Source organism: Mirounga angustirostris, unplaced genomic scaffold (assembly GCF_029215605.1).
Source record: "Mirounga angustirostris isolate CCGP_5_RB_7025 unplaced genomic scaffold, mMirAng1.0.hap1 SCAF_9, whole genome shotgun sequence".
Classification (NCBI taxonomy): domain Eukaryota; kingdom Metazoa; phylum Chordata; class Mammalia; order Carnivora; family Phocidae; genus Mirounga; species Mirounga angustirostris.
The window spans coordinates 60,388-81,099 of record NW_026991717.1 but is presented as its reverse complement, the minus strand read 5'-3'; the positions used below and the strand labels follow the sequence as shown (position 1 = coordinate 81,099).

Below are 20,712 nucleotides of genomic sequence, written 5' to 3'. Positions count from 1 at the left end.
ATATGAGGGAAATTCAGAGCATCTTTCCATGTACCCCCTCCCCTGACCACAGCCCCCATCCCCCCACCATGCTTCCTTCCTTCTCTCCATTCACCCATCCATCCTTGGGTGCACCTGCCCGCCCGCCTGCCCGGCCCTCTGCTCTCCCGTCCCTCCACACGGAGGGAGCACTCACCCAGAGGCCAGGTGCTGCTGTACCACCTGACCACGTCCTGGGCAGCCGTGTGCAGTCTCTGCCCGCGGGGCTTGGGGCGGGGGCGGACAGTGTCTCCTGTGGGAGCCAGCTCGTGTGGCAGGGCTGAGCCCGGGGCTCCGTGAGACACTGCAATTGCTTTTAAGTCAGTAAGAAATTAAGATCATGGGGATTTTATAAAAAATTAAGTAGCGATTAATACTTTGTTTACATTTTTACTTTTAATGTTAGAGACAGTGAAAAATGTTGCTTGTATATATGTATTTTGAGGGAAAGAATGCGCACATTTTAAAGTTTCTGATGTGTTTACTTTTGCTTCACCACCTGTTCAATTTTCTTGCAGATTTTTGAAAGGATATTATTTATATGGGCGATACGTCACCCTGCCAGTGGATATGTTCAGGGGATTAATGACCTTGTCACTCCTTTCTTTGTAGTCTTCATGTGCGAACACATAGGTAAGACCATATCATGATGTTTTTTTCCCTGCAGACATTAAACGTGAACTTTGGTGGCCTTGCCAAGTTACTATGCATCATTGCACCAATGTTGAGATGTGCCATTAAGTTAAATGTTGTAATGACAACTGAAAATAGAGAGTATAGTTTCCTCATTGACGCCAGCTTTAAAAGAAGTCTGTAAATCCACGTGTTTAACTACTGAAGAAGACATTAAGATGCAGTTTTTACTCTTACTGTCTTCTTTTTAACCATACACGAGGAGCATGGTTTTGTTCTGATGGCTGGCTTTCACGGGGTGGATTTGAATGGGTCGGGTCAAGGTGACAGAACGTTAGTCGAATGTTCTGCTGACAAGCTAAAACCTGAGCTTTGATTGCATTCTGCAGCACGTTGTCTCCTTTCTACCTTTGACGTTAGTAGCGGTTCATTTTATGGGAATGTTAATTACATGCAAAGAAATTGGTTTAACGGAGATTTAGGTTGGGCAGTGCGGTCTCTCTTTGAGTGCTGTGTATTTTTTTCTCCATTTATGGTATAGCAGTCAACTGTAATATAACTGTACCTGTTATGAACATATGTTAAGCCTTAGAAAAATTCTGAAAATATAAATGTGGGATCTACTTTTTAATTTATCTGTGGATAAAAAATAAATAACCAAAGGAGGGATTTGCCGTTTGCATGCAGCATTTTTATTAAAAACCAATTTTAATTTGTCTTCATGTGAACCTTCCCGACTTGATATTTGTTTGTTTTTATGAGATTGTGTCTTTAGCCGCTTCAGCTTCTCATCATGGTTGTGATCCGAGGGAGGAGGTTTGGCTGGGACAGATTACTCTCTGAGGCCGAGAACATGCTCGTTCAGTGCGTTTTATTGCAACCTCTTTGTTTTGTTCACGTTGTTCACGTTGCTGATTTCATAGGAGGGCTTTCATTGCTAAGCAACTAATGAGGACCACCACGGCTCCCTCTCTAATCGGCTCTCACGTAGGGGAGAAGCCTGCTCCGAGAGCGCTTGCCTTTCTGCTTCTTCCTCCCGCCTTGACAGATAATGAAAATGTTCTTAATGATCCTAGCACAGTAGGGCCTGTCAGTAGACTTCGGGGTTGTTAATTGAAAGAAGAAGTTCAGCTGAGATGGGATTAGAGAATTGATATTCCACGTTAAATAGACCATTTAATTAATGTGGTAAGTTTGTCTCAACTACTTTACCACCAACTCATGCCGTAAGACCCAAACCATCCTTAACTGGGTTTGCCTGAATCGTCAGCAAGACGGACTGTGGTGGTCATTGTCTAGAAGAGAGAAGAACCAGAGGAGCTAGGATTTGTGCTCTGTCCTGCCTTCCTGTGACACCCCCCTGCACACACGTGTGCACATGCACCAGGACGCGCACGTGCATCGAGTGGATGTACGGGGTGGTTTGGGGACATTTGTATGAAACGCACCATTTATTTCTGGCAGTTGGCTGTGTCTTTAAGTGGACATGTTTTACCTTTTGGTCCTGGCTTTCAGGTATGGTTGGTGGGTGTGAGTTCTTTCACCTCTTGCCATCCGCACTTGGGAGTGTTCGTGTGTCGGTCCTGGTCCACCTCTCCTTACTTTAGAAAGCCTCAGGTCTGTTGAAGTGTCCTGGAGCCCAACCCGCCAGCCTCCTGTGCGGTAGTGTCATTCACGGAGACCTTCATGGGCGGGCGCCGGGGTGCTGGTCTTGGGCAGAGCACCAGCGTGTGGAGACCGCGTCAGTTCAAGTCAGCCTGTGTCGAGAGGGCATCTCCTGGTCCTCGGCAGGGTGGTAGGGACACAGGCGAGCAAAGCGAGTATGGTTCCTGCCCCGTTGAGCTTGTGGTTACAGCAGGAAGACAGGTTTTAAACCAGTAACGAAGAAGTTTAATGAAAACAGACATTCGTGTTATCTTGAGGTGCATGGGGTGCAGGAAAGCAAACCCAGGCCTAGGGCTCAGACGACTCTGTGGCGCTCCAGCTGTGCCTTGTGGGATGAGCAGGGGCGTCGTGTGGAGGGAGCGTGGGAGTGCAGTGGACGGGCTGGAAGACCTGCTGTGATGCTGGGCCTGGTGACGAGGGAGGGCGGTCCCCATAGGATGAGTCCCCGCGGCAGCTCTGGGACAAGTCTGCTGGGCGCGGGGAAGCCCGGGCGCTGTGCAGAAGCTCACGGGCACGGGGCACGCGTGCTGCCAGCCACTAGGCTGAAGGTGTTCTGGTTGGCTGGGTTTTTAAGCGGGTAAACCTTAGATGCTTTGCTTATTGAAGATCTTGCAGATACAGTTTTTTCTTTCAGAGGGTGAAACCTGGTCATAGGATTGTGTGGTTTGGATCCCTGAGCGTCCTGCAGGACTTTGGGGTCTGCATTCTGTTCCCACATGACCGTTCAGACGCTCGTGGTGCCCAATGGCACAGGGGTCAGCCCGCGTGCGCCCTCCCTCCCAAAAGATGCCCATGACTCTGTCCTCAGGGCACGCGTGTGTTGTTTTGGTTTTCCTTTCTTCTAAGCTGAACTCTGGGAAACAGTCCCCATTAATTGAGGGGAGAAGAATCCCCTCCTGGTGTGAGATCCCACAGGCGCCCTCAGGCTGCGGTGGGCAGAGCTGCCGGGCCTGATCGGGAGCCGGGCTTTGCCTGTGGAGGGTTTGTTGCGGGTCCCCGGCTCCAGGCCTGTCGTGCTCCTGCTGGTTCACGAGGGAGGAGGGGAATCCGGCATCAGCTCCAACGACTGTGATGTCCCAGGCAGGGGCAGCCACTTCTGAGCAGCAGGGGTCCTGACTTTGCAGGTCCTGCCACATAGCGGCCTTTTAATGCCATGTTTTGTGACTTGAAAAAGACGGAGATGGGAAGTGAACAGTGGCTGATGTATCTGGGGTTGACAAACAGGGTCTGATTCGGAGGACTTTGGCTCATCAAGTAGATTGACTGCTTCCTTTGCAGAGGGTTGGTTCATCTTCATGGGGAGGCTGGCCAGGATGATGAGTGGTGGAAGCAACTTGCAGGGCATGAAGAAATGGTCAGAGAACACGGGGAAGCCGGGAACAAGGGGAGAACAGGAGTAGCCTGGAAATGGAGCAGCATGGAGCTGGTCCAGTGGCCCTGACGGTCTCCCAGGGCTGTTAACACAGCGCTGGGATGGGTCAGAGTCGTGTGCCACTGGCTCAGGTCTCCTCGCAGAGCACCTCACACTGCTGGGGAAAGGCCGTTTGGTCCCACTTTCAAAGGTCACAGCGTCCCCCGATGCAGGTTTAGCACACGCACACCTATGCTCACAGGCACACGCGTGTGTGCACGCACAGCACATGCCAGCCACCACTTGCCTACGTAAACGTGGCACAGATCCTTGACTGCCCTCTGAATGGGCCCACAGTCTTGGGTGGGCTCTGGAGGCTGTCATCCTCAGGAGGGGTGGGGGAGGAGGTCAGGAGACTTCCTGTGATCTCAGAGGTGGGGTGGCAGTGTGCAGAGCCCGTCCAGGCGTGGAGGCTGGTAAGAACAGTCATTTAGGGCGCACTGAAGCCTGGGGAGTCCCCATGAGTGGAGTTCTATAACGGGAGTAGATGACATGCTCAGAAAATTCCGCCGTGGAAGAGTGCCCGATGCCAGGAAGGTTTGGGAATTTAAGGGGCTGAAGCCTTAGGGATAAGAAGCTTTAGGTGCATAGACGCTAGGTTTGCCGATGTGTGAATGTGCCCGTTCTCGATCCGAGCCACGCCTTGGTGCCTGATCATGCAGAGTGCATCCTTGACCCAGAGGCCAGGCAGAGTGTGCAGGACTGCCTAGCCAGCACACCTGGTAGATATGTCACTTTCCTCTCGAAACAGGTATGTGACAGGTGCTTGAATTTTACCTTTTGGAAGTTAGAGGAAGCAGCAACGTAGCTGCTACTTTGGACTTAGTTCAGGCCCCTGAGGAAGGCAGGTCTAGAACAAGGTTGAGAGAGGACCCGCGCTGTCCCAGCAAAAACAAGGACCGTGTGCACAGAGAGACATCATGGACCTCACCAGAGGCAGGTGAAGGCAGGGCCCGGCACTGGAGAGAAAGCCTGGCCGGCGAGGTGGTGAAGGGGTTGACATAGAGGGGAAGGAGGCTGATGGGAGCGGAGGGTGAGGAGAAGGAGAAGTCTGGCATGTTCCTAGGGTCCAAGGTGGATGTGGTGCCATTGTCCTGGACAGGCAGCTGGTTTAGGAGGTGAGATGACCATTCTGGGTTCGGACACGTTGATCTGGAGCTGGGGGAGAGGTTTGCACTGGGGGTTGCGATGAGAATTGTAGCCCTGGGGGTGGCAGCTGAGAGGCGTAGCTCTGAATGTGCTTATCCAGAGTCCTGCGGTCACCAATGTGTTAGGGGTCTACGGGGACCTGACGGTGGAGGTTTATGGCTCGCTCCTACGTTGGCGTCTGGATGTCAGCAGTCCAGGCCTGTGCTCTGCTGGGGGTGAGTCATCGGGCCCCGTGGTAACGTTCAGCGCTGGAGCCTGGCCGCTGGGGTTCAGACCCAGGCTCTGCCCCTTACCAGCTGTGCATGGCCTTTGTCGACGTGGGAATCGGAGGGCATGGCACCATTGCCTTGGTTGCCGTGAGGCCCGCGGGAGTTACTGTGTGAAGAGCTTCGAGCCCGTGTGTGAGCGGCTGCTGGGTGCGTCTTCTGCACGTTCAAGGTCCGTCCAGGTAGCAGGTGTTGGCACTTCAGTCCTTCTTGTGGTCAGATGACCTCTGGTTGCATGGATACAGCACGTTCTAGTCATCCACATATCTCCTGATGGACATTTGGGTTCTGTCTACTTTTTGGTTATTATCAATGCTGCAGCAGTGACCCCGCGTGCGAGCACCCCCCACGGCACTCGTTCCACCTTGCTTCTCTGGTTTACAGTAGCGTTTTGATACTTCTCGCCGACGCGCCCTGTGAACATCCAGGATAGGGTGTGTGTGTGTACGTACGTGTGTGTGTGCGCGTGCGCGCCACGTGTGCGTGTTTGTCGGCCGACATAAGCTACCGTGTTCCAGCTCCCATTGTTTCTGCACACAGCCTTGGGCCTGCCTGTCATTTGCTTCCCTGCCATGGACTTGCCGTCTGCAAAATAGAGACAATGCTTTCAGCTTCTCGCTGGGAGGCTAATGATTGAGTGTAGTACAGTGCTGTGGAGTCTTTGAAATAAAGTCACGAAGTACATGTACATTATTACAGCTCTAATGGTATTTATATTTAAATCATTATCATTGCAATAATAATATGCCATTTTGCCTTTAAAACATGAAACCACTTCAGAAGAACATTTTAAGGTGATAGCCTTTTCTGGGGCTGGGCAGCAGTGTCTAATTTGGGGCCTCCACAGTTGGCTTTGTGATTCATGTATTATGTATTTGCGGAGAATCATCAAGGCTGTGCCGTCCTGCCCAGGGCAGAGGGTGGGGAAATACACAGTTGGTGTGATCGTACTGAGAGCAAGTGTTCGTCTGCGTTGACATGGTTGTATTTCACTCGGGGTGGGGGCTGTCACCAGCCTCTGGTGCTGCTTTTGGGCCCTCGGAGCTCGACTCTGTGATGATGTGTCATTAGGGCCGACCGCCTTTTGTCAGCTGTCCAGTTTCGGCAGGGATGTGGCGTGGGCAAGCGTCTACGTGGTGACTGATGGGTTTTCTTTCAGATCCATACAAGATGCATAAACCTGATTTATAACCAGTGGAATTTGTGCTGCTTGAAGCAGAGGCTGAAGGGCAGAGCTTTAGGAGGAAGTGCTCCAGGGCCCACGGATGTGCGGGTGAGGAAGCTGGAGGCCGGCGCCCCTTTTCCTTTCCTGTCCCTGGGAATTGCACTTGGCTTACCGGAGTCAGACCAGTTTTTACATTTAGTTGGAGTCTCCGAGGAGACAGACAGGAGGCTGTTAGTGTTAGTTTGGAAACCGCGCCCAAAGCCCGTGGACAGGCGTCCAATGGGGCAGTTGCCGGCAGAAGCTCGGTGAGTGCGCTCTCTCCGACGTCCGGGTGACCGCCCCGCACGCCCCTGACGCTCTGCAGCTGATGTGTCCCCTTGCAGCTTATCCCTTTGTTGGGCACTCCCTCCTTGGAGCTTTCTCCTTGGCTGGCTGCAGGAGGGGGGCCCCGCTGCCCCACCCCCCAGCCCCCGTTGCCTCAGTCCCAGGCCATTAGTGTCCTGCTCCTCTCCTTCTCCACTTGGGCGGCCTCTTGCCTCTTGTTGGGGGCTTCACCACTCCATGTTCTTGGATGTCCAGGGGTGGTTTGAGCAGGTTCAGGAACCTCCCGAAACTATGCGAATGTCCCACGTGTGCATATTGATCTGGAGAAGGGAGGCACCGTTTCACCAGACGTGGGTGGACGAGGGCTGACCTGCGAGGTTGAGACCTGGCGCTCTCAGCTGTCAAATCTCCAGCCCAGCCCTGCCCCCAGCTCTGCTCCTGTGTGTCCACCTGCCTCCTTGGCACCTGCTGGGAGGCGCAGGAACTGCAGTGTGCTGTTGGGGCAGATGCCGCACGCTGTCCCTCACCCGCGGCCTTGTGGGATTCTTCGGCTCTGGCTCTGTGCCTCTGCCCGTGTCCCGATCAGAAATGTGAGAGTGGCCCTGCGCTTCTCTTTCTCTTCCCCTCACGCCATCAGCCTCCGGGTCTGGCCCACCCTGCCTCCTAAAACCCTTTCCTCTCCAGCCCTTCCCATCCTGATCTTCCTGGGCATCAGGACCAGCGGGTCATCTTTCGCTCCTCCTCTGGCCTCGCTCCTCGGCAGCAGCTCCTGGCCCGTGTTTCTGGGACAGGCTTTCATCCTGTCTGATGCCACACATCCTCCCTGTGCTCTGGGCCTCAGCAGCCTGTAGTGCCCTCAGCAGTGAGACCTCCCGCGTTGTCCCTGTGGATGTTCCTCTGGCCCCTCACACTCAGTGCACTGCCCCCCCCCCCCCCCGCCAGCTTCCGCCGTCTGTGACAGCGTTCACTTGCTCGACGCTGAGGGACTCAAGCAGGGACAGCTCCGCTGTGGAGCGCCACCCATGCCCAGGCCTCCTCTCCATGCACCCCCTGCCTGGTGGTGGGGTCCTTGGGGCCTTGCCCAAGACTGCGGGTGTCAGGGGGTGGCGCTGCTGTTCAGCCCAGACCTCGGCCCTGGTGGGGGGTGCGTGCAGTCGAGGTGGCGGTCACCCAGCTGGAGGACCCGACATGGTAGGCCGGCCCACCCGCCCCAGGACTCCTCTCGCGTGCCTTCTTTTAGATTAATTGAGATCTTTTTACGATTCCGTTTTATCTCCTATGTTGGCCCTTCAGTTACATGTCTTTTTTTTTATTTTTTAGAGGTTGTTCTAGGGTTTACAGTACACGTTTTTAACCTATCACGGCCTACCTTCCGGTAATATTTTACCACTCGGCATACAGTATAAAAGTTTATAGCGTCATGCTCCCACTTCCTGTCTCCTGCCTCGTGTGACTTGTATGTGTGTATGTAGTACGATGTTGGACGTTTGCTTTTGACTTATCTTGTTTTTCTACATAAACTTTAAATTTTAGAACTGTTTTAGAGTTCTAGGAAAGTTGTAAAAATGGTATGTGGGTCCCCTCCTGCCCTCTGCCCATTTCTCCTGCTATTAATGTCGCACATGAGGATGTTTGCCTCGACTAAAGAACCAATACTGAAAAATTATGATGACCTGTATTCAGATTTCCTTGGTTTTTACTAATGTGGTTTTTCGGTTCCAGGAACCCATCCAGGAAATCACAGGACATTCAATTGTTATGTCTCCTTAGGCTCCTCTAGACTGTGACAGTTTTTCAGATTTTCTTGGTTTTTAAAGACCTTGACAGTTTGAGTCCTTTCCAAGTATTGTGTAGAATGTCCCTAAATTTGGGTTTGTCTGATGTTTTTCTTGTAATTAGACTGGGGTTATGGGTTTTCAGGTGGCATGACAAAGAAGTGACGTGCTCTTCTCATCCCATCCAGTCTTGGGCACATGCTGTCAACATGATTTATCGCTCTTGGTGCTGACCTTGCTTGCCTGGCTGAGGTGTGTCTGTCCAGTTTCTCCACAGAAAAGTCACTCTTTCTCTCCTCCTCCCCTCCTGTCCTCTCTGGAAGGGAGTCACAGTGCCCGCCCCCCCGCCCCCAGCATATGGGGAGGGAAGTCATTCTCCAGTTCCTCGAGAGCAGAGTATCTACATAAATTATTTAGAATTCTTCTGCATGAGAGGTTTGTCTGTTTCCCCCATTTGTTAATTTATTCAACCATATATGTCAGTATGGACCCATAGCTACTTGTTTTACATCTTGAGGTGCAGTCCAGTACTGCACTGTTTTGTTGCTCACGTTATTTCAGGTTTGGCCACTGGGCGTTCTTTCTGTTGACGTCTGGGCTCCTGTGACAGCCGCCACTGCTGTGAGTGTGTGGTTGTCCCTCCCAGGGCCCAGGCCCTCCGACCAGAGAACGGCATCCCAAACCAAGGTCCATGCGCCCAGCGTGCTTGTTGTCAACTCTAAGTGAATGAGGAGGAAGGACTAACACCTTCATGTACCCCCATCTTTACCATTACCTGTTGTCTTCGTGTCTTTGTGTAGATCTGCGTTTCTGACTGGTATCATGTTTTTCTGCCAGAAGAACTTTCTTGAGCACTTCTTGTACCATAGCTTCTGTTTGTGTGACAAGGTGTTATCTCCTTGTGGCAGGTGTTTTCACTAGGCTGCGCTCTGGCTGGACACTTGTTTTCTTTCTGTACTTTAACGATGTCATTCCATTGCCTTTTGTCCTGTGTAGTTTCTGTGGGGTATCTGCTGTGATTACCATTTTTGTTCCCCCTGTAGGATTTGGTAGAATTCCCTGGAGGGTGACCAGTACCGGTGTTAACGTTGGTCGAGGGCTTACCTGGATCAGGCACATGGTTTAGGGTAGCTGTGTGTGTGTGTGTCTTCCCAACCACTCGAGAGGGAGGTGCTGCTGATGGTAGTCGAGGTTAGAGGAAAGAAGCTGAGGGTCGTGGAGAAGAACTGGTTTGCTCATGGCCACTTCCAGGCGGTGCAGAGCCCTGGCTGCCCAGCCCCAGAGCCTGAATCTCACCTGCTTACTGAGTTCAGACTCTCCAGAAGCTCGGGGAGCAGGTTGAGCTCACCCAGGTCTGTAAAATGCTGCCTCTGTGCTACGACCTGTCGGGCCTTGTAGTCTGATCGGTGGGTCTGCACGGTGTTCCTGCTCAGCTCACAGGCCCTGTGAGTTTGCACGCCCCCTGCGGCCTTGCTGGGTTTGCTTTCTCACCGGTTAGGATTAAGTCCTGGGGAATATGGCGCATCAGCTGCCTAGCACCTGGCGCTGCAGTCAGCCCATGCAGGGGCTCTGTGTTGGGCTTTGCTCAGTGCCTATCAGTTGAATCAGTGACTTGTATTTATGACGCGCACCCTCGGGCCCTCCTCACGTAATGGCCTCTGATTGGCTCTCCCTGCTGGGCTCACCTTCCCAGAGCACGGCCTGGCGGTGTCCCTTCATCGCGCACTACGGGGCTTCCTATGACTTCCTTGCTCAGATACAGAGTGCTGCCCTGGAGCCCTGACCATTTGTCCCCACGCTCTCCTACCTCTTCCCTTCCGCCCGCGGTTCTGAGAACCTGTTCCATGCTCGTCGCAGCCTCTAGGCTTCTGTTTGGTGTACTTCCTAAGATTAAAACCCCATTTTCTAGAACCATTTCTATTAAAAAACAACAACAAAACCCCAAAGACCTCATTTAACAGAAAATACTTTATAAACCACGGAGGCCTGGGTAAGAATTTCATGTTTTTTATCTGTGCATCTATGTGCCTGTCCAGTTCCATAAACGTTTTTGAGTGTCTCCCTGGGCTGAGCACCACACTAGGACCTGGGCCCTGGTTCTTGGAGAGCTCCCAGGACCCCAGCGCCTAGGAGCAGGTGACGTGGTTGTCCTTCACTCTGAGAGACACAGTGTGTTTGCTCTGGGGCTGAGAGTGGTGGGCAGGGCGGCCAGCCAGGGAGGACCTCAGTGGAGGAGGGAAAAGACATGTGAGGCAGACAAGGGGTCCACGGTGAGACCTGCAGTGCGAGGTCTCAGGGCCTTGCAGTGAGCACTAGGGGCTCCTGCTGGGGGCTGGTGACACTGGCCAGTGGGCTTGGGTTTTATTGTAGGTGGCCAAGGAAGCTATGGAACAGTAATTGTACTCAGGAGAGTCAGGTGGTTAGATGCACATATCTTTTTTTTTCTTTTTAAGATGATTTTATTTATTTTATAGAGGGAAGGCATTTATGTGTGAGCAGCGGGGAGGCGGGCAGAGGGAAAGGGAGACTGAATTCTCAAGTAGACTCCCTGCTGATCTCGGAGCCCGACTTGGCTGGATCCCATGACCCTGGGATCATGACCTGAGCTGAAACCACGAGTCAGATGCTCAACTGACTGAGCCCCCCAGGTGCCCCCGGATGCACATACCTTAAACACTCTGCTTGTTTATCCTTCGAGGCCTGAATCAGTGGGCTCCTTTCTCCATGAAGCCTTCCCAAACCTCCCTCCCCCAGCAGGACGGGTTGTCCCCCTTCTTGGAGGCCAGTGTGCTGTGTGCCCCTCTCCCCCTCCAGCCTGCAGCCAGTGGGTCTTGGGCACCTGTTAGGCGACTGCGCAGGCTGTCCCTCCCCAGGTCTTTGGAACCTGCACTTACCAGGCGAGACCGTCGCTAGTGCGGTTAGCTACACAGCTCCTGGATGACAGCAGTGACAGGGATTTACAAAGGAAAGGGAAGGCTGTGTGGATGTGCTTCATAGCGCACCCACTCTGGGTGTTCAGTTAGCCCCCCAGGCCTGCTGAGTCCCGTCCCCTCTGCCGAATGTCACTAACACCCATCAGGCAAGACTGTGGAAGATGGATGATGCGCCGGTCTCATGCAGCCTGGTACGTGGCATCTGGGTCATGATTGATGAAGGGAAAATACCATGGCCAGTCGTTAGGTCTTGCCATTTGTTGCAGTCATCTCTCACTTTTAAGCCCCTTGAAGGGAAGCCGCTGTCCCTGTGGCTGCTGCAGCCCCAGGCTTGGGCGGAGAGCAGGGGCCTGGGGCACCAAGCCATTGGATTGCCGGAGGGACCGGCTTAGTGCTGATGTCTGCGTTCAGCTGACCGGTTGGACAGGAGGGAGCTGGGTAGAGAGATCTAATAGATGGAATAGAAAGACCTAACAGAGATCTACTAGAAAACAACACTGTGCCGTTTAATACAGCAACTTCTTCACATTTTTTTGGCACACATTAGAAAAATACTTCAGAATGTTTTACCCAGCGGAAATGGAAATGACCAAACCCCAGTGGAGGGTGTGTAAGTCATCCTGGAATATCCAAGGCAGGATTTCGTGGAAATGACTGAGGTCAATGAAGAGTGCATAGATTGTTCTGGAATACCCATGGCAGAATTTCGGAGCAGCTTTGGGAGCGAAGGGGTTATGCTTGTAGTATTTTATTGAACCACAAAATGTTATTTATAACCCATGTCAGGGGCAATTAAACTGATTGATGATTAAGAAAGTTTAATAGTTGAATAATAAGATGTGGTTCTTGACAGCTATTTTTTTCTCATTTTGGAAGCATATTTTATGAGCCTAATAAGAGTGTGGAGGATGCGCTGTGGAGTGTGTGGTGGTGTAAATTATGTGGCGGGGATATATTCAGTCCGGTGTTACGTGGATGTTACTTATAAAAATTAAAATACCAATTATGGTTTTCTGATTTATTATTGAAGTGGTTTGTTAATTTGACTTAGCCAAGCAGGGTTAATTAGTACATATTGACGTATTTGATTACAAGTACCCTAATGTTGAATAAGAAAGGTCACACAAAATAACTTATTCTCCTCCGTCCACTTACTCTCCATGGCGCCAGAATTCCAGTTACCTTGCTCACTTACGAGAGAGTTTGCTTGGCCTGGCAGCTCCCCGCACGCCCCGGGCCGCCGAAGGCTGTGCCCCACGTGTAGAGAGCAGTGTGTGGGTTTTGTGGCAGTGTTTGTCTTTAAGAACCACCTCTTATGTCTGTGAAAAGCAGACATATAGTTAATGCTTTTTAGAAAAGGCAGAAGCGTTACAAAGTCGGAAACACAAATGACTAATAGATGGAAGAAGAAAGTGTAGCTTTGTAAGTAATGAAAATGCAAATTGGAGCAGTAACGCAGTTCTATTTCTGTCTGTCAAATTAGCAGAGATTAAAAAAGATAATACTTGGTGCTTTTCAGGTGAGAGGAGATCGATCCCCTGTAATCTTCCTGTGAATCCTTTCTGAGAAGCACTTTGATGCTTATGGAAAGGCCTGGTGCCTCCTTGTCTCCAGGAAGTAGAAAGAGAGACCGTGAAGGGGGAGGCGTGGGGATTCGGGTCACAGGGAGTGATCTAGTAGGAGCTCCAGACCAACCGGAGGTCCAGCCATCAGGGAAGTTTAAACTAGTTGTGGTTCAGTGATGTCCACGCAGGCTTGGATTTGATTTCGTAAGAAATGCTTCTTCCAATATGTGACAAAAGGCCAGGGCATAAATAAAAACAATGGGACATAAAACTTCACACGTAGTGTCAATTCTGGATTATTAAAAAAAGGTGTGTATGTATGAACGTTACAGACTGAATTGTTTCCTTCCCAAACTCATCTGTTGGACTTCTAATCCTCGGGACCTCAGAAGGTGGCTGAATTTGGAGAGAGAGTCTTTGTAGAGACGATGAAGGTTAAGTGAAGTCATTAGAGTGGCCCTAATTCAGTACAAATTGCCCTTACAAGAAGAGGAGATCAGGACACAGACCCACACAGAGGGGTGACCATGTGAGGACACAGGTTGCGGACCGCCTTCAGCAAGCTCAGGAGGGAGCAGCCCTGGCCACACCTGACCTCTCAGACTGCAAGACAGTGAGTGTTGTGGAGGCCGCCCCATCAGTGAGACTCTGTGGTGGTCCTAGCAAATGAACACAGTGACCTACAGCAGGGTCTTAGTTAAGCCTGCATTGTGTATTGATGGATGCTTTCTTTGTGTGTGTGTGTACTTTTCTGTATTCTTCGAATTATTTACAAGGATCATGTATTGTAATAAAAGCATTGTTAGGTTGCTTCCATGTCCGTAGAGAGTGCTGGAATAACCAGATGGCAGAAGGCCCCTTCCTCTTTTGGAGCTTGGCCTGGTCCCCCCCTATGTGGAGGGACTTGCCCTGGGGAATACTGAGTATTTTCTTCAGCCCTTAAAGTGGTCTGATTCTCAGGGTGTGGCTTCGGGAAAGCATGCAGATGCTGTTGTCCATGGTCCAGGCAGGTGCCCTGTGTATCGAGTGACGGCATGGTCACCAGATGGTGAGCGCGGCCCGGTGGCGTGAGGGAGGGATCTGCAGGGCTTTGGCTGGGCCGTCTCTCCCCTTGGCTTTCATGTGAGGGCTTCAGTGGGAAACCACCATGTACCCTTTGAGCTCTGGGTCTCTGGGATCTGAGATTTACACCCTCTCTGTTGCCAGGCCTGGAGCACGATCCAGCCTGAACCAGCTCCCAGAAGGAGGCCTGGGAGTTGGTCGGGTGGAGACCAAGGGAGCCTGAGGAGGCAGGGCCACACTGGTGGGGAAGCTGGGCGGTCGGGGGCTCCCTCTGACATCCACAGGGGACCACGAAGGCTTCACAGTTGGAGGGTCACGGTGGGGTCTCTAGCTTCTCAGCAGCTGTCGCGCCCAGTCCAGGCATCAAACGCCGGGGCCTTTGGGACCCAGTGAGAGTGCCCGCATCTTCACCCTGTGCACGGGGAGGCCGGAGCTGTTCCATGAGTCCTGATGCAGCCAGGCTGTGGGGGGAGCACGGGAGAGGCCGTCCTGGGGGGGGCGGCGCGGAGGCAGCTCGCCCTTTGCCAGGAGACCAGCTGGCCTCTCCCCCAGGAAGGGGACAGCCGCGGCCAGTGAGGCGTGGGGAAGCATCCCCGGCAGGTGCTGCGGTGGGCTCTTTGTCGAAGGAGCTCTCTGCCCGCATGGAGGCAGGAGACACGGGACCTTGTCCCACTTACCCGGTCGTGGCAGGCTCCGCCAAGGGCACCCCACTTCTCCTGTGTTCTGGATTGAAGACAGGGTTCTGACTTGGCAGGAATGTGAGTGCTGGGGCAGGCCAGGGGTGCAGGGGCCCCGGAGGAGGGGGACAGTCTGGGACAGGAGCCCCTGGAGGTGGTGGCTCCGGTCAGAGGGTCCTGAAGGCACAGCCTGAAGGCCTTGCAGTGCCTTTAATTTGCATATGTGTCGCCCTCCCAGGGTGCTCGTGCGTGCTCTCTGGGGGTGGCATTGAAAACCACATCAGGTCTTTCTGGGTCCCCTGGTGGCTGCGATCTGAGAGCCCCCAGTTCCTGGGGGCTGTGCCAAGCTTGCCACCCCCAGCCCCTCCACAGCACCTTGCTGTGCCTGTGGTCCCACGGCGGCCAGCATCTTCACCCTGCTCCCTGCGGGGCTGCTTACCCGCCTGTCCTTATGCTGGTGGGGGGCAAGGGCTGTCTGGGCAGGGGTCCTCGGTCTTGTCTACCTGGGCGGCATGCTTGCTGTCGGAGAGCTGTTGGAACTGGTCAGATGTGTTCATTCAGCACGAACCCTTCCTCTCCCCACCAGCGCGTTCCCCAGGCTGCTGGCGCCCTTCTTTCCGGGTTCCCCAGAAGACAGTGGGCTCCGTGGCTCCTCAAAACAGTTTCTGTTCAGGGCCTCCTGAGTGGCTCAGTCGTTAAGTGTCTGCCTTTCGGCTCGGGTCATGATCCTGGGGTCCTGGGATCGAGCCCCGCATCAGGCTCCCTGCTCAGCGGGAAGTCTTCTTCTCCCTCTCCTGCTCCCCCTGCTTGTGTTCCCTCTCTTCTGTCTCTCTCTGTCAAATAAATAAATAAAATCTTAAAAAAAAAAAAGTTTCTGTTTGACCTTTGCCTCCCCTGTGGACATGCCGAGTGTGAGCAGAGCAAGCATTTATTTCTAGCGGCAAGGACCCTCCGACCTCCTTGCCCATGGTCACTTTGCTTCTGCCTCTCACCATATGAAACGGAAAGCCCTGCAGTGCAAGAAGCACCAACAAATGCTCCCGAGGGGTGGGGGTGGACGGTCGGGGGGCACGTGATCATCATGGAAGCTGCCTCATTGAGCCACAGCCAGGACCTACCTCGTTTCACACTTAACTACAAGAAAAGCTTCACGCTTCAGGCAGGTGGAAAGAGTGACCCTGGTGTGGTACCCAGAGGAGAACGTGTTCTTTCTCCATGGATTTCATGGAAGAGCTCCAGCACTCAGCAACGCTGCAGCTCTGTCCCACTGGAAGCACCTGCAGGAGCCGAAGCAGGAGCCCCTTCTGGGCATGAGTGACGAATGGGGCGTCTGCTGGGACTGCCCTGTGTCAGTTTTGTCACTGTGTCTGTCCCTGATCACCCCTCCCAGTGGGAGACGACAGCCGGGAACGGGCGGGAGTGGAGATGGCCTGGGCCGGCATGAGGTAGTGTGCGAGGGTGGAGGGTGTCGCACAGTAGGGGCTTGCTTGGGCTTAGCCACCTGCTGGGTATGCAGTGCCATGGAGGATGGGTGTGGGCCGGCCCCGGGCATCGCTCCCTGGTGTGTGAGGCCTGCGGGGGCCCAGGCTGTCCCCCTGTGGCCACACACAGGCCCGGGGCTTTGGAAGGGAAAGGCCCACCTCTTCACTTGCCTGCCTCTGTCCTCCCTCACTTGGGTGCCGCAGTCCTGAGCTCATTTACCCTCTGCTTCTGTGCCAGAGTCGACCGAGGCCCTCCTTGCCCCCACGCCCCCTCCCAGCATTCTGGCCCCAGTTTCAGTGCTCTAGCCGGCACGTTTGTGCTTTGGTATGTGTTGTATGTGACTTTATTTTTCTGGCATATGCTGTATTTTTTGTTCTTTTGAGCCTCAGCATGGACTTGGCTTTTTCAGACTCCTTCATCCTACTGACCTGTGGTCCGTGTTTGCCTTTTGGTTTCTGTTGGCCTCTGGGTCCTTTGAGCAGACTTCCAGCTCTGCCCCCAGGGAATTTGGAATGCCTCCGTGCTGTCAGCAGGTTCCTTGTGCATTGCTCTGCCCAAACGCAGCCCGGCTGCTCTCGAATGGAGCACGGGGTCAGAGACTAAGATCAGTTTTCTCTCTAGTGCCTAGGGAAGGGGAGTCACGCCGTGGCAGTTGGCTGCTGGTGACCGAGCACGAAACAGGTCAGGAATCTCTGCTGCTACTTCCAGTTGGACCAGTCTGTCCCTATTATAGGTAACAGGAGAGACAGGCCGTCTGTTTCCTGCTTGTTGGCCGCATGCATCGCCGTGACAAAGATAAGACGAGGTACGGTGTCGGGCCAATTTAGTGATCTGTTTTCTCTTGCTATCTTTGTGATACTGAGTCCAGGGCCCTCCCACTGAGCTGAAGTGTACAGGGGCAGCATGATGGCCCTCTCCGCCTGAGAAAATACATTTTCTCAAAACAATGAGAAACCCACACCCGGGACTCCCAGCACGAGGGGAATCCCAGACGGTCAGTGGGAAATGACAACAAAGTGATTCACCACCGACACCGGCCTTCAAGCCTTTGCACGGGGTCCTCACCCGTTCATTGCACAGTAACTAGTGCTGGTTAGCGTTGGTTCATCTGTTAACCCATGTAGCTTTAGTGTTGAGTCCTCATCTCTGAACTGCCCGTGAGTGAACACAGGTACTTGTTACACCGGGGCATGAAAACAGCCTCACTGTTAGGAAACCAGGTAAGGGCTTCAGAACACGTCAGGCATCGTCTGAGGGATGCAGAGCCCTGCTGCGGCCCCTGTGCTCACCTGCGGCCCCCGCTGCATTTCCGTGTGGTTGGACGTTCAGCCGGCGGTCAGCTGTTCCAGTTGGGAACTAAGTGAATCAGAAGTGGCTTTAAGGGACAGTCACAAAGACACTTGTTGAAGAAAGTCACACTTCTCCAGAAAATACAAAAATGCACAGTAAGCCTCCGTTTCCTGAGCTGTGTGTGCCTTCCCAGCGAGCAGAGGTGGAAGAGCTACTGAGGAGAGATCGGTGGGGCTGGCGGTCCTGGAAGACGCTGGCTGTCGTGGAAATTGCAAACCTGCCTTGAGATATTTCACCAGTATTTGTCAGGAGCCCTAAAATGTCCTTACCCTCTACCTACCGATTTCATTGGAGATGCTTATCTCGAGGAACTGATTCTCAATGTGGATCAATCCCTTATGCGTTCACGATGCTCAGGGGGCATCCCTCGTCATGGGAAGTGTTTAGGTGATGAGAGCATCCCAGAGTAGGGATGTGGCCAGCTAACCAGGTCGCAAGAGTCTGTGGCCCAGACCTCTCATTGCTTCCTCACCGCAGGGTCCCCAACCCCCAGAACAGTGCCTGGGAGGTGGTAGCACTTCACAGTTTAGTGAATCGGTGGGATCCCCCAGCAGCCCCGGGATGTTGTTACACGTGAGAGGCAGGTCCCCCTGGGTACCTTGGTCACTCCACTCAGAGCTCCCCCTCCCCAACCCTCCCACAGGTCACAGCCCCAGGACTCCACACCCCTGCTTCCCAAACAAGGCTCAAGGTGGACAAGCAGACCTGGGTTGTTGGAAGTTGAGGCTTGTACCTTCAACACTGGCTACGTGTTGACCCAGAAACTCCACTTTATGGATTCTGTTGCAAATAGAGGTTGATGGACACGGTGTACCCTTCGACACGGTGGGAGTGAGCTGCCCACGCTAGGTGATGGGTGCACCTGTGGCCTGGGATGGGTGCTGCTCCCTGTTCTCCCAGACAGGGCTGCCCGTCACCCTTCTCTCCCGGGGACCTCCGTTTCCTCATGTTCTCGCCAGGGCTGCTGGTCCCCAGACCAGACACCTGCCAGTCTGAGGGTGACCAGTGCTGCCTCCATAGGGTTTCCTTTGCCAGAGTCCTTCCCCGGGAGCTCCTGCATCTCTGACTGCCCCCATGCCTGTCCCCCTCCCCTTGGACTTGCATGCATTTCGTCTCTGTCCCTGTGGAACCCAGTGACTTGGAGCATGGTTTGGACCAGAGGCATGGGAAACCTTTCTGTGGCCTTGGGTTGTGAGCAATGCTTTGGCCCTTTGGGGTGTGTCTTCCAGCTCTCTGCATTTCCCTGGTTTCTCTGTGGGTCACAGGAGGAACCAGCCCTTTCCTGTCTGGGGTCAGGCTGAGGTGTCCCAGCAGAAACAGGGGTCTCCACCCCGAGACTGTGTCCATATTTACCAAAGGGGGCTCTATGGTTACATCTCATCTGTAATCAATCAGGGATTTCAACATCCAATAAGGGAAATTTTATGTCAAGTCAACACAGAAAAGAAGGAGTCCCCTTTGAAAATAGGGGGGCAGACACAAAGGCCCATTCTGTGTGATTCCACGTACAGGAAACATCCAGAACAGGTAAAGGAACAGAGAGAGGAAGCAGCTTAGGGGTTTCCAGGGAGGCCTTCTGGTTCGGGGACTCCTTTGGGGAAGCAGATATTCCACAGCCATGTTCTGTGGTGTGGTGGCCCAGCGTTGGGAATGTACTTGATGCTCAGGGCTTGTTCAACTGAAAACAATGAATTTTATTTAAAATAGATAATAAACAGCATATAGGACATGGAAAGAGAATAGAACAGTTAATACGAACCAGAGAGAAAGAACATAGGGGGAGGGGATGAAACAATCTGGCGGGGCATCAGGGTCGGGTGATGGAGCTAAGGGTAATGGTACAAGGAGCTCTCCCCGTGAGGATGTGGGCTCTGGATGTGGTTCTGGGAGCCCTGCAGGAGCAGGAGGAGGGGCAGGGCCAGATGCAAGAGCAGGGCCAGACACAAGAGCAGGGCCAGGGGCAGGATCCACGGTAAGAGCTGGGTCAGGGGCAAGTAGAGGAGCACAGGCAGGGCCAGGGGAAGGGGCAGTGGCCCTGGAAAGCAGGGGAAGGGGCATCGGCTCTGGCAGGGGCAGGGGCAGGAACAGGGACACCGGCACGGGAAGGGGCATTGGCTCTGGCAGGGGCAGGAACAGGGACACAGGCAGGGGAAGGGGCCTCAGCTCTGGCAGGGGCAGGGGCAGGAACAGGGACACTGGCAGGGGAAGGGGCATCGGCTCTGGCAGGGGCAGGGGCAGGAACTGGGACGCAGGCAGGGGAAGGGGCATCGGCTCTGGCAGGGGCAGGAACAGGGACACTGGCAGGGGAAGGGGCATCGGCTCTGACAGGGGCAGGGGCAGGAACAAGGACGCAGTCAGGGGAACGGGCATCAGTTCTGGCAGGGGCAGGAAAAGGGACACAGGCAGGGGAAGGCGCATCGGCTCTGGCAGGGGCCGGAACAGGGACACAGGCAGAGGAAGGGACAGGTGCACGGGCAGAAGCCGAGTCAAGGGCAAGAACAGGAATACAGGCAGGGGCAGGAGAAGGGGCAGGATCCAGGGCAGGAGCTGGGTCCGGGACAAGAACAGGAACACAGGTAGGGGAAGGGGCAGGGGCAGGGGCAGGAGGTGGGTCAGGGACAGGAACAGGACCACAGGCAGGGGCAGGGGCAGAACCCGGGTCAGGGGCAAGAATAGGAGCACAGGCAGGGGCAAGGGAAGGGACAGGATCCAGGGCAGGAGCTGGGTCAGGGACAAGAACAGGAACACAGGTAGGGGAAGGGGCAGGTGCAGGGGCAGGAGGTGGGTCAGGGACAGGAACAGGACCACAGGCAGGGGCAGGGGCAGAACCCGGGTCAGGGGCAAGAATAGGAGCACAGGCAGGGGCAAGGGAAGGGGCAGGATCCAGGGCAGGAGCTGGGTCAGGATCCGGATCAGGGGCAAGAACAGGTGCACAGGTAAGGGAAGGGGCTGGTGCAGGGTCAGGAGCTGGGTCAGGGGCAAGAACAGGTGCACAGGCAGGTGCTGGGGAAGGGTCAGGTGCAGGGGCAGGAGGTGGGTCAGGAGAAGGGACATTGGCTCTAGCAGGGGCAGGGGCAGGGGCAGGGGCAGGGGAAGGGGCAGGAGTTGGGGCAGGGGCCGGAACAGGAGCACAAGCCGGGGAAGGGGAGGGGGCAGGTGCAAGGGGAGGGACAGGGTCTGCCGCATTGGCATGTACAGGAACCGGGGCAGTATCTGGGTCAGGGGCAAGAACCGGGG

General features: G+C 54.0%; 1 pseudogene; it reads left to right on the top strand.

The window, feature by feature from the left end:
- Positions 1-18,055, top strand: part of LOC135361503 (TBC1 domain family member 22A-like) — a 126,643-nt pseudogene extending 108,588 nt beyond the window's left edge.
- Positions 18,056-20,712: the final 2,657 nt, after the last annotated feature.